This window comes from Bos indicus, chromosome 19, assembly GCF_029378745.1.
Source record: "Bos indicus isolate NIAB-ARS_2022 breed Sahiwal x Tharparkar chromosome 19, NIAB-ARS_B.indTharparkar_mat_pri_1.0, whole genome shotgun sequence".
Classification (NCBI taxonomy): domain Eukaryota; kingdom Metazoa; phylum Chordata; class Mammalia; order Artiodactyla; family Bovidae; genus Bos; species Bos indicus.
Window position 1 is genome coordinate 24,715,850 of NC_091778.1, and position 16,032 is coordinate 24,731,881.

Below are 16,032 nucleotides of genomic sequence, written 5' to 3' on the forward strand. Positions count from 1 at the left end.
AGACATTTACAACTGGCCTCCTTTTTGCATTTCAGGAGGCATGAAGAAGTGGGCTTCAAGCTGGATACTTAACAGTTGTTAGCATTTCCTGAGACAAGAGATAGATGGGCTCCAGTTAAGGCATTTACAATTAGCCTCCTGTTTGACCTCCAAAATGGATGTAACAACAGAAACAGGGTAAATAGCCAGTGTTTGTCTCTTGTAAACACGTTAAGGTAGTAGTCATAGCAAGGACAAAGAGGGGCAAAACCCTGTTTGAGTAAAGGATTAAGGGCTCTCCACCCCTCCCTCTTTGGGGACAAGGGAGACACTATACACATGCAGAAAGACGCCCTGTAGGTAAAAAGTCAAGGGATAATGCCAGGCCATCAGGAGTCTTGCTCCTCCCAGAAGCCTTCACTTCATGATCCATCTTGGCAGAGGGGTGCATGCACACCCAGAAGAGGATCCCAGGGGAAAAGAAGCCAGCTAATTGGCCTGAAGGAAGACAAAGGCCCAGAAGAACTGACCTGTATAAATGCCTTAACAGCCTCTTTACGATGCTCCTCCTCACTCCTCAGGGTATGGAGGGGACATCCATACCCTTTCTCTCCAGGTGTGCATCTTTGTCTTGCTTCTGTCTTAACAAATTGTTTCTCCATGTGCTCTCCCACTTATCTGCTATGTGTCTAGAAATAAACTTTGTACCTGCATTTACAGTTTTGCCTCCACGATAAATGCATTTTTCACTGGGGACAAAGGTCCAGGGGAAAATAGCTTCTAGCCTCTAACCCTGGCTAGGATTCTGGCTTTTCATCCAGGCTCAATTCAGTCGCTCAGTCGTGTCCGACTCTTGCAACCCCATGGACTGCAGCATGCCGCTTCCCTGTCCATCACCAACTCCCAGAGCTTGCTCAAACTCATGTCCATCGAGTCGGTGATGCCATCTAACCATTCCGGCTACCCAGGTTCAATTCCTGGGCAGAAAAGTAAGATCACACTTTACACCACTGCTCATTACTGCCTCGCCATTGATCAAAATGAGTCAATCCTAAAGGAAATCAACCCTGAATATTCACTGGAAGGACTATTGCTGAAGCTGAAGCTGCAATATTTTGGCCACCTGATGCGAAAAGCCCGATTCATTGGAAAAGATTCTGATGCTGGGAAAGATTGAAAGCAAAAGGAAAAGGGAGCGGCAGAAGATGAGATGGTTAGAGGGCATCACCGACTCAATGGAAACGAATTTGAGTAAACTCCAGGAAACAGTGGGGGACAGAGGAGCCTGGCCTGTTGCAGGCCATGGGGTCACAAGGAGTCAGACACGACTTTGCCACTGAACACCACCACCACACACGTAAGGGAGTGTAGTAGCTCTTAGTACTTCTGAGCCAGGGTCGCTGCCACAGTCCCTTCACCTCTGCTTCTGGAGTCCCAAGGGTGGGATATGCCTCCCAGCAAAGGCAGTTCAATCAGGCAACCATTATGTACTCAGCCACCAACTGCGGAGAGGTTACCCTGTGCCAGGCACTGGAGATGTGGAAATAGACCAGGCCTGCTCTCAAGGAGCCCCGAGGTCTCTGCTGAAGCGCAGAAGAGGGACACAGTTTTGATCCTGTGTGCACTGTTTAAAACGAAATAAAAACAACTTCGAAAACAATCGCAGACCAGTGGAAGAGACAAGTGAGTAATCATAGCCTTGTGAACAGGGAGGGTTCGCGCGGAGCCCAAAGCGTGGGCTTTAAGGGAAGGGCACCGAGCTCGGTCAAAGGCGTCTCGTGGAGGCGGGGCCGGCGGATTCCAACTCCCCTTTGGTTCGCTTAACCCTCTAATCCACACCCACCCCCCGGGTTCCTTCAGGTCCCCGCTTCCTCTGGCTCCTCGTCCCCGCCCGCCCACCTCCGGGTTCCGGTACCCTTCGCCCCGCGCCCTGGCATCCCCCAATTCCCTTCCGCCTCAGCCCGGTCCTCAAGTTCCTCCAGGCCCTTAAGCCCGGTTTTCCCTGAAGGCCGCACCGCGCTGCGCCGGGCGAAGGCCTCTGGTTCTCCCCGGCCTTCGCCCACCCCCGCCGCCCCGCCCGGGACCAGAAGGCCAGCAAGGCCGCAGACCACTGCCCGCATTTCTCCGCCCCACGGCTGCGCATTCCTTGCCGCTAGGGTGGGGCTGCGGCCGCCCGCGTCTCTGGTTCTCGGCGCATCTCTGCCGGGGGCGGGTGGCCAGGCGGGGTGGGTAGCGAGACGAACTCACTCGAGGAAGGGCCTGGGAACCTGCCGCTGAGACAGCGCCCAGAAAAGATGAGCTAATGTTGCTTTTCTCTGAAATTCTCTCCTACCTGCTTTGCTTCATTAGGCTTAATTAAACTGCTCACTCTGGCTTGGAGGGGCGTTCCCATTCGTCCGCGTTCAAGAGGCTGTCCTCTGCTAATATTAAACAGCTGATCTAAGTGTTTAATACGGCCAGGCGCTGTGTCTGGGGCTCCAAAGACGTTCTCTCTTCTCCTTCACAAGCACCGAATGAGATGGGGACTGTGATTGCCCCATTTTAGAGAGGAGGAAGACTAAGAATTCTGCAGAAGTTGCGGCAGTAAGTTAGTGGTGGGACCAGAGCTGGAATCCCAGACTATTTGGCTCTCAGGCATCTATTTACCTCCACGATGTGCTGTCCCCACAGCACCTCTCCAGAGCTTCTGAGCAAGGGTCTTGGAGCAAAGTGGGTTTGCGGCCCTTGAGGAATGGAAGTAAAATGTGCACACTGGGTAGTTTTTGTTTTTAAGTACCTTCAACTCAAAACACATCTTTTTTTTAATTGTTTAAGGCAGTTGGAATTGGATGTTACAATTGAACGTGTCCTTATTGAGACCGAATTTACATAAAGCTATTTGACCATTTTAAAGTCTGCAGTTCAGTTTTTATTATATTCACAGTATTGCACATCCATTACCAGAACATTTTCATCACCCCCAAGAGAAACCACATAACCCTTAAGCAGTCACTCCTCACCTCCCTCTGCCCCTAGCCCCAGGCAACCACTAATATACTTTCCATCTCTATGGATTTGCCTATTCTGGAAATTTCATATAAATGGAATCATACAATATGTGACCTTTTGTGTCCAGCATCTTTCTTTTAGGGTAATATTTTCAACATTTATCCATGTTGCAGCAGGTATCAATACTTCATTCTGTCTTATGGCTGAATAATAATATTCCACTATACAGATATATCACTTTTCACTTTCATGCATTGGAGAAGGAAATGGCAACCCACTCCAGTATTCTTGCCTGGAGAATCCCAGGGACGGGGGAGCCTGGTGGGCTGCCGTCTATGGGGTTGCACAGAGTCGGACACGACTGTAGCGGCAGCAGCAGCATACAGATATATCACATTTTACTTACCTATTCATCAGTTGATGGACATTTGGGTTGTTTCTATGTTTTGGCTATTGTGAGTAGTACTGAACTATTCCTGCACAAGATTTTGTCTGAATACCTATTTTCAGTTCCATTAAAATGGAGATGCAATGATAAAGACATAAAGTCTCTCTTAATAATTGTATAGCATTCTACTGGAAAGATGTACTGTAATGAAACTGGGTCTCCACCAAAAGGCAGCCGTTTGCAGCTTCTCTCTACTGTAAACAGGGGTGGGATGCTCATCTGGACCACACAGATGCTACAATTTAAGTGTTCTTATCCCTGCTGCCCTGGGGTACAGTGGGAAGTAGAAGGGTCATGAGAAGATGGGATTTAACTCTTTATTTTTAAAAAATTACATATTTATTTAGTTGGGACTTCCCAGGTGGCGCTAGTGGTAAAAAACCCACCTGCCAATGCAGGAGACATAAGAGACAGGGACTCCATCCCTGGTTTGGGAAGATCTCCTGGAGGAGAGCATGGCAACCCAATTCTCCAGTATTCTTGCCTGGAGAATCCCGTGGACAGAGGAGCCTGGTGGGCTACAGTCCATGGGGGTCGCAAAGAGACATTACTGAAGCGACTTAGCACAGCACAGCATTTATTTAGTTATTTATTTGGTTCCACGTGGTCTTAGTTCTGGCGTGTGGGATGGAGTTCCTTGACCAGGAGTCGAACCCAGGTTCCCTGCATTGGGAGTGTGGTGTCTTAGTCACTGAACCACCAGGGAAGTCCCTCAACTCATTTTTTCTGGAGGAGGTATTGAGAGAGTGTCTGAACTTGCCTAGAGATGACCTTGGCTTGACCTCCCTGATGGCAGTGCTTACAGCAGTGGCTCTGAAACCTCAATGTGCATATAGATCACCTGGGGAACTTGTTACAGAGCAGGTTCCTGAGCTGAACCCCAGAGAATCTGGTTCAGGAGGAGGAGGGCTCTGAGAATCTGCTTTTTTAAATAACTTTTTTTGTATTTTTTTACTTTTCTTGGGGTATAAAATACCTCAGTGTTACAAATCACAGTTGATTTACAATTTTGTGTTAGTTTCAGGTGTACAGCAAAGTGAATCACTTGTACCTATACATATACCCACTCTCGTTTAGATTCTGAGAATCTGCATTTTTAACAAGCATCGCAGCTGATTCTCATGTAGCTGGCTGGTAGACCACACCTGGAGAAATACTGACAGTGGAAGAGAAAGTGGAGGGAGGTAAATAGTGTTCATTTGAGAAACAGGAGAGGCTGTCGGGGAGCAGATAGGGAGGGAAATTAATCAGTCTTCTTCAGTTACTCCAGGGCTCCAGTGTGCTTCGTGTTAGGACAGAACTAACAAATCTATCCACTGGCCTTCCTTCTCCGAAATGATCCAGGAATTCTGATGGTCACATAGACCCTAAGACCCCCAGTCTATCTCTAACCTGTTGTTTCCTTTCTTGTGCTCAGCTAGGAGCATAGGGATACACAGAAACATCTCACCACGTTCACTGGGGCTTTAAAAGGATCATGGGCTCAGGCTGGGAAAGGTGGGAGTGCCCCATGGTCACCAGCAGAGATAACCGAGGTTAGGGATGCTGCTGGAAAGTGGGAGAACACCTCTGAGCTCAGTGAGGGGATGGAGTGCAACAGGAACTCTAATGAGTGAAACATAAATGGGTCTAACCACTCAGAAAAACAATTTGACCCAATAACTCCACTGCAGGGTATATACTCCATAGGAAGTCGCATGCTTAAACTCCAGGAAACATAAATATCCAGGATGTTCTCAGCAGAATTTCCAAAAGAGCAAAGAAAAAAAAAAAAACTTAAAAGAATCCAAATGCCCTTGGACAAAAGAATGGACGTATTAATTGTGGCATAGTCACACAGTGGAACACTATGCATATTTCAGACGAGTGAACTGTACACAGATCAGCGTGGATGAGTCTTGGAAACATAAAAAATGAAAATAGTCATCACAGAAAAAAAGGCATTCTTGTTAAAAAATAAGCAAAACTATGCAATTCATTGGGGATTTACTTGTGGGTAAATATAAAGGAAAGCAAAAGACTGTGGGATGGGCTTCTCTGAGGCTCCAGTGGTTAAGAACCTGCCTGCTGATGCAGAGGAAACGGGTTCGATCTTTGGTCCAAGAAGATACCACTTGCCTATATGCCCATATGACTCTATATGGGCTTCCCAGGTGGCTCTAGTGGTAAAGAACCTGCCTGCCAATACAGGAGACATAAGAGACATTGATTCGATCCCTGGGTCAGGAAGAACCCCTGGAGGAGGACATAGCAACTTATGCCAGTGCTCTTGCCTGGAGAATCCCATGGAGAGAGGAGCCTGATGGGCTACAGTCCATAGGGTTGCAAAGAGTCGAACACAACTGAAGCGACTTAGTATATATAACTCTATAACATATATTCTTTTGGCTATATCAAACATCTTGAAATTTTTAAAATGAAGAGAGAGAAAGATGAAATCCTCTAGCCACTACTGTGTTCTCTCAAGGTTATTTAATTCTTGGGTCCCCCCATCTCTCCTCCGACAGGCACTGTAGACCAGAAAGCAAGATGTCAGGCCTAAAGAGACCAAAGGAACGTTGCTCAAACCCACTTCCATCTCAGCATTCAGAGACCAGGGCAAGCCCCTGTTCTGCCCCTTCCCAGTCTGTTTCTCATAGACTGTGTCTATCGCTAAGTAATGGCTTTTTTTTTTAGACTTGGTCAGGCTGACGCCATGCTTAGCATTTTTTCTCTGCTGACAGCAGGACTATCCTTGGGACATTGTTCTTCTAAACAAGCAAGCCAGCCTACCACCTACTTTTCTTATCTGAATGCATCCCTAGAAATCACTCTGTTGAATCTGCCGGTTTCACATCTGTCTGCTTCTCCAGGCTTCCTTTTGCGTCTTTGATGAGGCACTTTCTCTCTTTCCTTCTTCCCTGCTTGTGAGCTCAGCACATCTGGAACACTCCAAGGCCTTGATTGTTCGCCTTCTGCCACGTTTCCTAATTCAAACACCACCCATCCGTCAGAAGAGGGCAGAGCTCCTGAGATGAGGTTTTGCCTTGACCAAAGCAGTTGAATAGGTTAGGTGGGTTTCACAGATCCTATTGGTTTGCCTGTAAGATAGAGTTGGTTTTTTTTTTTTTTTCACTGCATAGCATGTGGGATCTTAGTTCCCTGACTAGGGATTGAACCCTGCCCCCTGCGTGGGAAGTGTGAAATTCTAACCACTGGACCATGAGGGAAGTCCCCAAAGATTTCCTTCTTTCTTCTTTTTTTTTAAATTCTTTATTTGACTGTACTAGGTCTTAGTTTCAGGGCTTCCCAGATGGCATTAGTGGTAAAGAACCTGCCTTCCCATGCAGGAGACATAGGAGGTACAGGTTCGATCCCTGGGTCGGGATGATCCCCTGGAGGAGGGTGTGGCAATCCATACAAGGATTCTTGCCTGGAGAATCTCAGGGAAAGACAAGCCTGGCAGGCTATGGTCCATAGGGTCGTATAGAGTCAGACACGACTGAAGCAACTTAGCAACAGCAGCAAGCCTTAATTGCAACAAAAGGATCTTTTAGTCATAGCATGGGAATTCTTTCTTGCGGCATGTGGGATCTAATCCCCTTCCTGGGATCGAACCCATGTCCCCCTGCACTGGGAGCTCAGAGTCTTAGCTGTCGAACTAGGGAAGTCCAAGAGAGTCTTGTCTTTGGGGATGCTGATAATGTGTGAGAACCATTAAAAGATGGAAAGGATGTTAAAGTTCATCTAGTTTCACCCACTTGTCTTCAATGGAAAAACTAAGCTGAAGATGAGGAGGAGACCTGGATGGACTGGGGACATTTGACTGGCAGGTGCCTAGAACCCAGGCCTCGTACCTCTCCATTACCTTGCCTCCCTGATACTTGCTGAGACACAGAGGTGTGACAGGAGGAACCTACGGCCAGTTGCCTAGCCCTGCCCCAGCTCCATCCAAGGTCCAGGTGTTCAACCTTAGAAGATGTTGCTTTTCAAACTACTGACATTATCTGGGGGCGGGAAGAGCTTGCCTCAGCTGTCAGCTGGTCCATTGCGCAACTTGGCAAGTTGAGGCCTGAGACTTCCCTTCCCACACCAGGCTCAGCTGTAGGACAGGTCAGGTTGTAGGGAACAACAAAAGAGGTGGGGACTTCCCTGGTGGTCCAGTGGTTAAGACTCCACGCTCACAGTGCAGAGGGCCTGGGTTCAATCTCTGGTCCAGGAACTAGATCCCACATGTTGCAACTAAGAGTCTGCAGACCACAACTAAGATGAGTTACAGCCAAAAAAAAAAAAAAAAAAAGTGAACACTACCCCTACCTTTCCCTCAGATCCTACTCCCCACTCCCTGTAGGCGTTGTGGTACATTGAGGGTAAAAGAGACCTGAGGAGTGGAAACAGGAGTGGGGAAAGCAAGCTCTCTGTGTGAGCTAAAGGGGGCAGGTCTAGTCCTCCTCCTCACCCCTAAATGGGTCTTCTATTTGGGGGAGGAAATTTGAGGACAAGGTAGAAAGGAAGAAGAAGCTTTTGGCCTGGTCCTGCTTTCAGTCCATGAGCTAAGAATTTATCTTCAAAATGGAGAAAGGTAAGACATTCTCCGTTTCCAAATGGAGGACGTGAGACAGAGAGCTGAGTTGGTCTGTGAGGCTGCCAGCGTGGACTCTAATGGAGGCAGTGGAAACTGGACTTGATGCAAAGATGTCTGGGGTCCCAGTTTGACCCCCTGACTCATGAGGCAGCTAACATGGAGGCTGGGATTGTGCACAGCCTCTCCAAGCTCTGGACTCACGCAGGCTGCCATACTTCAGCCCCAGTCTGAAACAGAGGCCCTATTCAGGAATTCCAGCAAAGGCACTCAGCAATCCAACTAGAGATTGTTTTTTCTCTTCTATTTTTTTTTTAAATTATTCAGCTGTCATACATGACTATAGCACAAAAGGGAGTTCTTTTTTCGTTTAAAATTACACTATACACAGCAAGTCTGGGCTAGATCTTCCAATCTGAAGATCTAGAAAAGGTATTAACCTTTTCTGTGCTGTTCCTGTCTACAGTGCACAGAAGTCCTGTAATTGAAGCCATGCCTTTCAGTCACTAGAGGAGTCTTTGTAGCTGCCAAAGACTTCAGCTCCCAAATTCAATTGTATTAGAACTGGAGCTCAGTTTTGGGGAAGTCTCCCATTCCCATAGATTATGTACAGTTTGGTGGTGGTGGTTTAGTTGCTAAGTCATATCTGACTCTTGCAACCCCATGGACTGTAACTCGTCAGGCTTCTCTGTCCACGGGATTTCCCAGGCGAGAATACTGGAGTGGGTTGCCATTTTCTTCTCCAGGAGATCTTCCCAATCCAGGGATCGAATCCGCCTCTCCTGTGTTGCAAGCAGATTGTTTAATGCTGAGCTATCAGGGAAGCCCAAGTACAGTTTGGGGAAGGCTTTTGTTGGGGTGGGGGTGGGGGGCCACCAGGTTCTCAGGCATTGATCATCACAGGTTGAAGTGGCTCTGTCAACTGTTTCTATTCCAACCTGGCGACCTGGGACTCTGTCCCTGGATGCAGTGAGCGGTCGCAACCTCCCCGAGGATCCAGCCTTCCTGCTCTCAGTCTCACAGCTCTTTGCTTCTTTCCTTCCACCAGCCTGAGGGGAAATACTGATGTACGATTATTAAAATATTTTTTAAAGACTTATGATAGAGTAACGTATGGGTTTTCTCAAAAACACATGAAGTACTTAGATCTAATGGCAGATCTAATAATTTCATACTTTTGAGGTAGTGATAGATATAAACAATATTTCAACATATTGCAATAATCATCAAAAGATCTGAAAATAGCTCATTTCTCTGGTAATGAAGGCAATTTGTTGCCTACACTTATAATTGAAGGAAATGCTATTTTTCAGATACAGGTTAGTGAAAATAAAAAATGTAATTTTTTTCCCATCCAAGTTCAAGGGTCCCAAGTCATAAGAAACCTTGGTCAGAAGAAATTCATCTCTTCTCAATCCTCATTTCCGCTGCCAAAATCTTGGCTCTCTGTGCACCAATGCCAAATAGAAATGTGGAGACAGAGTTATGGAAGAAAAGGAAAGACGTGGCTTTATTACTTTGCCAGGCAAAGGGGGAACACAGTAGGCTAGAGCCTCAAGAACTGTGACCCCCTCCCTGGTGAGTAGGGAAAGGTTATAGAGTCAGGCAGGCATATGTGCAGTAACAGTTATATTCTGCAAAATTTTAAAAGATGGGGTTGCTAACAAGATTAGGATGTGTTCAGGGCCTTAGGAAAGACCCTGATGCTGGGAAAAATTGAGGGCAGGAGCAGGAGGGGGTGACAGAGGATGAGATGGTTGGATGGCATCCCTGACTAAAAGGACATGAGGTTGAGCAAGCTCCGGGAGATAGTGAAGACAGGGAAGCCTGGCGTGCTGCAGTCCGTGGGGTTGCAAAGAGTCAGGCATGACAACAACAGCAAAGGGCCTTAGGTGGTCTAGTCTCCTAATCTTGATGAACCCTGGGGTTTCCCTGGTAGCTCAGCTTGTAGAGAATCGACCTGCAATGCAGGAGACCCTGGTTTCATTCCTGGGTTGGGAAGATCTACTGGAGAAGGGATAGGCTACCCATTTCAGTATTCTTGGGTTTCCCTGGTGGCTCAGCTGCTAACGAATCTGCCTGCAAAGTGGGAGACCTGGGTTCAATCCCTGGATTAGGAAGATCCCCTGGAGAAGGGAGTGGCTACCCACTCCAGTATTCTGGCCTGGAGAATTCCATGGACTGTATAGTCCATGGGGTTGCAAAGAGTAGGACACGACTGAGCGACTTTCACTTCCTTTTCTGGTCCTGTAGTCTTGCTGCAGGTAGTTCCATTGCTTTTCCTTCTTTAATTAGCAACTGTTCTGCCCTTTGGAACTGAGAGAAGGTCATGGAGGCTGTAGTCTTGCCTGTGAGAAATGGGGGACGAAAAGACTTCCATGACCAGGAGTCCCACAGGGCCCTGCTTGGCATCATTTCTTCAGAAGAAGTCACAAACTCTCCCTGAGACTAAGTAGCACAAGTCCTGTTATCTGCTTGATTGAAGGAGAAAGTACATACATCGGTTAATATCTTAACAAAAATGTTCCATCTTTACTTTCATCAAGGTTTATTTACTCCTAGTTTACACACACTTCCCTGGTGGCTCAGACAGTAAAAAAGTCCGCCTGCAATGCGGGATACCTGGGATCGATCCCTGGGTTGGGAAGATCCCCTGGAGGAGGGCATGACAACCCACTCCAGTATTCTTGCCTAGAGAATTCCTATGGACAGAGGAACCTGGCGGTCTCCATGCAGTCCATGGGGGTCAGACACGACTGAGCGACTAAGCACACACACACCACACAGCAGTTTTCACACAATCCTAACGTACCTGAGAGTCTCATTTTTTAACTCATGGAAAAAAGAGGAGTACATTTCAAAACAGGGAATGTTGCTATTAAGAAAACACATTTGTAATACCCAAGGTGTTTGCAAACAGCCTGAAATCAGAAAATTGGAAAGATTTAGTTAGTGTAGAAGCAAATAACTATATGTATTTTGATTTCTCTGAGCTAACAATATCTAATATTCATCACTATGACCCTATATGCTGAAGAAAAAGCTAAAGAATATATATTTGTTCATCTGTACTTCGGAAAGAAAGGATAAAGTATATTTGGCATAATGTCCAAGCAAGATGGTTTTTTAAAAATGTTACAAATAAAATAAAGTAGCATCTTAAAAAAAAAAAAAAAAAAGATACCCTCAGCAAGTTTTTTGTTGTTACTGTTAGCATATGCATGGTGAAACCCTCCTCCTTTTTACTGAAAAATCAGTCAACTCTCACCAATACTTACTTTCTGGGTGTTTTGTTTTTATTGTTGTTTTTAATAGTAACCATCATAATGATAGTAAGATAGTATCTCCTGGTGCTCTTGATTTGCATTTCTCTGACTGAGCAACTTCACTTTCACTTTTCACTTTCATGCATTGGAGAAGGAGATGGCAACCCACTCCAGTGTTCTTGCCTGGAGAATCCCAGGGACGGGGGAGCCTGGTGGGCTGCCGTCTGTGGGGTCGCACAGAGTTGGACACGACTGACGCGACTTAGCAGCAACGGTTACAATGTTGAGTGTATTTTCATGAGCTTGTTGGTCATTTGTATATTTTATTCAGAAAAATGCCTACTCAAGTCCTTTGCCCATTTTTTAATTGGGTTGTTTGGGGTTTTTTGTTGTTGCTGAGTGGTATATCTTTTGGGATTATTTTATATCCATCTTTTCTGCATCCTGATATTTAGGGTGTGCCTACTATAAGAAGCATATGCTTCCTTGTTAGTCCATTTGAGAATCTTTTTCTTTTAATTGCAGTGTTTAGTCTAATTGTGATTGTTATTGTAATTGTTATCCATTGTTCAGACTCTTTGCAACTCCATGAACTGCAGCAGGCCAGGCTTCCCTGTTCTTCACTATCTCCCGGAGCTTGCTCAAACTCCTGTCCATTGAGTCGATGATGCCATCCACCATTTCATCCTCTGCTTTCCCCTTCTGCTCCTGCCCTCAAGTTTCCCCAACATCAGGGTCTTTTCTAATGAGTCAGGTGACCAAAGTATTGGAACTTCAGCTTCAGCATCAGTCCTTCCAATGAATACTCAGGGTTGATTTCCTTTAGGATCGACTGGTTTGATCTTGCTGTCCAAGGGACTCTCATGAGTCTTCTCCAGCACCGCAGTTCAAAAGCATCAAATGCTGCTCTACAAATTACCCAAAACTTAACAGCTTAAAGAACAATAAACATTTATTGTCTTACACAGTTTCTGTAGGTTATTAATTTGGCAGGAGCTTAGCTGGGTGGTCCCAATAAAGGAAGTCTCAGGGTTATTTCATGACGTCGAACATTCAAAGGATAACATGTGGGAAGCTGATCCAAACTTAGAAAGGGGTATAACAATTGGCCAAGTCATAGAAAATGAGCCTCTTTGTATCACAAACTATATGAGAAGGCAAGCACTGATAATCTTTTACAAAGAAATAAAACATCTTAAAAAAAAAAAAAAAGAAATAAAACATCTTAATTTTCAATGTTTCTAGTGTTTTAAATTAGTGTACTGAGTAAATGTTAACTTTCCTTGTATTTTTTTCATTTTCCTAAATAGTTATAATGGGCTTCCCTGCTAGCTCAGATGGTAAAGAATCTGTCTGCAGTGCAAGAGACCAGGGTTTGATCCTTGGGTCAGGAGGATCCCCTGGAGAAAGACATGGAAACCCACTCCAGTATTCTTGCCAGGAGAATCCTGTGGACAGAAGAGCCTGATGGGCTACAGTCTATGGGGTTGCAAAGAGTTGGACACGACTGAGCAACTAACACACACAAACAGTTATAACTGACAGTAGAGTTTTTAATGTTTTAATCAAACTAATTAAAGGTCACAGAACAATGATACTTTTTCTCACTGACTATTAAGATTGCTATGCATGATTTCAGCTTTCACAGTCATTTTATGGTCCTGCTTTGCCATGCAAAGCAGAGATTGTCTGTATATATTTATTACCGGGATTTGGACTTACATAATCTTGGGAGCTGGTTAAGCAATTTCTGGAAGGCTTTTGTCTTCACGTCTGATGCTGGAGCTTGAAGTCCACAGAGCAGGCAATTGGAAGGGGAAAATGGTTGTCATGTGGAGGAGAGCAAGACTAAGCTAGAACTTACAACATGAGCTGGAGCCCACAAGGACCTCTGAAGTCCATGTTGGTTCTTATTGCCTCAAATGTTGATGGTGTGGGCATTCTGCAGAAGCCAGGGCTCTTTGCACAGAACCAAATGCACACACCTGGCCCAGGAGTCAGAGAAGCTCAAGGAAGAGTAAGGGGAAGGTGAAGCAGTTACACACATGGCTTCTGCCTCTTGCTGATGAGGTGAGGCAGCAGGTAACCAGCAACATGTGTCAGCTACAAAATGGCTGCTGCTTCACTTCCACCCTCCAAATCTACTACAAGAAACTCCTGGTGGCCCATGCTAACTGGAAACATACCAGAAAGGGAATTCTGGGAAATGCAATTCAGCCCAGCAAAGTTAATACATTTCAAAGCCATTGTACTTACTGTATAGCTTAATGGTTATGGACTCAGGCCCTAGAATCAGACTTTCCAGGTTTGAATCACACGCAGTTCCTTTATTTCAAGCTGTGTGTTCACGAGTAAGTTACTTAGTTTTTCTATGCTTAGTTTCTTTGACTACAAAATGAAGATACAGTAGTAGTACTTATAAAATTTGTGTGAAGTTTAAATGAGGTAGTATAGAGACACTCTTGATACAGTATCAGTAAGACTTGGCCCATTGGAACAGTTCAATAAATATCAGGGTTTTTTTTTTTTTCTGATCTTAGGCAAATTATTTATTTATTTATTTACGATTGTTCCCCTCAAAATACAAGATCTTAGTTCCCCAACCAGGGATTGAACCTGTGACCCCTGCAGTGGAAGGGCAAAGTTTTAACCACTGGACTGCCAGGGAAGTCCCTTGGGAAAATTATTTACTCTTTCAGAGTTTCAGTGTTTTTCGTCTGTAAAGTAGGGAACTTCCTTGGCCTATTTTAAGACTTCTATTGAGAATCAAATGAAATAACCAGGAGGGAGGGGATATGTGGATACCTATGGCTGATTCACGTTGATGTTTGTCAGACATCAACACAATATTGTAAAGCAATTATCCTTCAGTTGGACATTAAAAAAAATACTACATTAAAATATATATTGTTTAAATATGAACAGAGGTGACGGTGATGACAAGCACCTTTCTTAGCTCCTTCCAGCCTGAGGACTGATACCTACCCCAGGGATGAGTCTAAAGCAAGCTGTTTGGTGAGTATTCATTAGAAAAGTGGTTCTCCAAGTGTGCCATTTTAATGTAAGATGTTACTAATAGGAGACGTTAGGCGGGAAGGGGGTGGCATAAGAAACTCTGTGCTATCTTTGCAGTTTTTCTGTAAATCCAAAACTATTCAAAGTTTTACAAAAAAATAACAACTCAAAAAATAAATGGAAATAAAACTTAAAAGACGAAAATGGTTTTCAAACTTTAGCAGGTATTAGAATCGCCTGCAGGGCTTGTTGGAATATACCTTATGGGGCCCTACTCCTTGAGCTCTGATTCAGTAGGTCTGGGATGGGGCCAGAGAAATTGTGCTTTTAATCATCAGAGCTGAGAGTGCTAATCTGTGGATCACACTCTGAGAACCACTGACATAAAACTGAGACTATATGAATTTTCCTGTATTTCTCATGAACACAGACTTGCATTCATCATGACCCATCATTTCTTGGCTCATTCTGGCTATGACATCAGCCAACATTTACTTCCCAGGCAAGAAGAAGGAGACAACTCATGACCTATTCAGTCACTCAGCAGAACAGTTAAACGAGGCCTGGAAAATCCTTTTTATCTTCCCCCTCTTTTCTCCAATCTCTTTAAGCCTCCAGGCTGTAGATCAAGCCATGCTTAAAAAAATACACACATATATGTATTTAGATATATAAGTTTCACTGTAAGAAGAAGGTGCTGATGGAAGAGAATTAAGAAAAAGTAGAAAGAAGAAAAAAAATTACCAACTGCTTTCCCATCCAAAGACAGCCACTTAATATTTAATTTTTGTACATTTACTTCTTGAATTTCATTTCAACTATATTTTATGAGGTTTATCTCTTTTTTATTTTAATTTTTCTTAATATACATATTTTATTAAAGTACAGTTGACTTACAAATTTCAGGTGCACAGCAAGGGTGGTTCAGTTATGCATATACACATATATTATTTTTAAAATTATTTTCCATTATAGGTTATTATGAGATAGTAACTATAGTTTCCTGTGCTATAAAGTTTTTCTTTTAAACATTGTTGTGATCAAAAAAGACATATATTTTTATATTCTGCTTTGTCACTTATTATATCATAAACATTTTGTATTATTATACAGTATTTATACACTTGTATAATAATACAAACATTAAATGATTGCACAACAATGAAATTGTTCCCCTTTTTTCAAATACTCCAGATTTTGCAATTTTTCACTATTGTAAAAAGTAAAAGGAGGTTCAAATTTCACAATTGCATGAACTCGTGCAGAAAAATACAACTTCCATTATTTTCCTATAACTGAACTAAATTTCTTTCTTAAAGAAAGTTCTCTTGCAGGAAGTTCTAGAGAACCCCAGTCTCTAGAACAAAAACATAATCAATAATCATAATCATTTCTAGGTAAACCCAGTCATAACCAGAATCTTTCTACTCTATCTTGTTCTTCACCTCTGCTGCAGAAGGAATTATGCAAATATCACGAAGGAGTAAACGAAGAGGGGCCAACCTCTCCTTGATCTCCATCTGCTTTGTCCCACGGTGGTCTCCTATTCCAGTATAACAGGTGAGCCCTCCCTGTCTCACTCATAGAAAGGGGGCAGTGGTGGTGCTGTGCCTGTGGGAGTTGGGAAGGGTCCCCCTAGTATCCTGACAACCTGTTTATGTGTAACCACATCTTATCTGTCCATGTGACTTCTCCTAACCCAGCCAGGGGTCCCCACCACCCACCCCTGCCAGGAGTAGGCTGTAGAAGCTGGGAGAATCTGTTTCCAGTCCCAA

The 16,032-nt window shown here is 44.3% G+C and overlaps 1 long non-coding RNA gene across 1 annotated transcript; it reads left to right on the forward strand.

The window, feature by feature from the left end:
• The first annotated feature begins 1,462 nt into the window (after positions 1-1,462).
• Positions 1,463-15,812, forward strand: LOC139177755 (uncharacterized). Its single transcript, XR_011562244.1, has 3 exons — positions 1,463-1,662; positions 14,168-14,257; positions 15,714-15,812. It is a non-coding gene; the product is annotated as an uncharacterized lncRNA (long non-coding RNA).
• The last annotated feature ends 220 nt before the right edge of the window (positions 15,813-16,032 follow it).